At 41.5% G+C, this 1,517-nt stretch overlaps 1 non-coding gene across 1 annotated transcript; it reads left to right on the top strand.

Moving 5' to 3' along the window:
- Positions 1-483: 483 nt before the first annotated feature.
- On the top strand, positions 484-589 carry LOC123592255. Its single transcript, XR_006709655.1, has one exon. It is a non-coding gene; the product is annotated as a U6 spliceosomal RNA (small nuclear RNA).
- Positions 590-1,517: the final 928 nt, after the last annotated feature.

The following is a 1,517-nucleotide window of genomic DNA, read 5'->3' as shown; positions in this document are numbered from 1 at the left end:
TTCACTTTGAAGTAGGTTTGGAATCACATTCATGTAAAATGCTCAAACTTTAATTTGAGCACTTTTCCCTCGTACATAATATCTAATAAATTCAGAGGCAATCTTGTTTGGTAAATTGGTCATATATTTAGTGTTAGATTGTGGGAGAGAAACTCATAATAGACTGCTTTCCTAGACGTTGGGCACCCCATCTGGAGGGTCTCAAAATTGAGCTCTCTCAAGTCGACCTCCCTGAAAATGGCCTTATAGTTTTATCTTAGGACTGTGTCAACTCTCCTATGCTTTCTCATATTAAAGGCAAAGAGATTCAGACTAGAGGGAAATCCCGTAGAACATCAGACTAAACCCTTACATCATTGGACATAATTCCAATGTGATAGAGTGAACAAAAAATGACCTGAATTAAGAATATATATGGATTCATTTTAATGACCATTGGCCTGGTCAACCGGTCAGGGGTCTGGATGGAAAAAAGCTGAGAGTGTGCTCCCTTCAGCAGCACATATACTAAAATTGAATGATATAGAGAAGATTAGCATGGCCCCTGTGCAAGGATGACACGCAAATTCGTGAAGCATTCCATATTTTTCCGGATGGCCAACAGGCACATGAAAAGATGCTTGACGTCACTCCTCATCAGGGAAATACAAATCAAAACCACACTCAGGTATCACCTCACGCCAGTCAGAGTGGCCAAAATGAACAAATCAGGAGACTATAGATGCTGGAGAGGATGTGGAAAACGGGAACCCTCTTGCACTGTTGGTGGGAATGCAAACTGGTGCAGCCACTCTGGAAAACAGTGTGGAGGTTCCTCAAAAAATTAAAAATAGACCTACCCTATGATCCAGCAATAGCACTGCTAGGAATTTACCCAAGGGATACAGGAGTACTGATGCATAGGGGCACTTGTATCCCAATGTTTATAGCAGCACTCTCAACAATAGCCAAATTATGGAAAGAGCCTAAGTGTCCATCAACTGATGAATGGATAAAGAAATTGTGGTTTATATACACAATGGAGTACTACGTGGCAATGAGAAAGAATGAAATATGGCCCTTTGTAGCAACGTGGATGGAACTGAAGAGTGTGATGCTAAGTGAAATAAGCCATACAGAGAAAGACAGATACCATATGGTTTCACGCTTATGTGGATCCTGAGAAACTTAACAGAAACCCATGGGGAAGGAAAAAAAAAAAGAGGTGGATCCTGAGAAACTTAACAGAAACCCATGGGGAAGGAAAAAAAAAAAGAGGTTAGAGTGGAAGAGAGCCAAAGCATAAGAGACTCTTAAAAACTGAGAACAAACTGAGGGTTGATGGGGGGTGGGAGGGAGGGGAGGGTGGGTGATGGGTATTGGGGAGGGCACCTTTTGGGATGAGCACTGGGTGTTGTATGGAAACCAATTTGACAATAAACTTCATATATTGAAAAAAAAGGAAAAAGGCTGAGAGATCTGAGACAAGGTCTTTGGTAGAGTTGTGTGAATGGATATATGGCAGAGGGCATAGAGTG

This window comes from Leopardus geoffroyi, chromosome B4 (assembly GCF_018350155.1).
Source record: "Leopardus geoffroyi isolate Oge1 chromosome B4, O.geoffroyi_Oge1_pat1.0, whole genome shotgun sequence".
Lineage (NCBI taxonomy): Eukaryota > Metazoa > Chordata > Mammalia > Carnivora > Felidae > Leopardus > Leopardus geoffroyi.
This window is presented reverse-complemented; position numbering and strand designations above follow the sequence as displayed.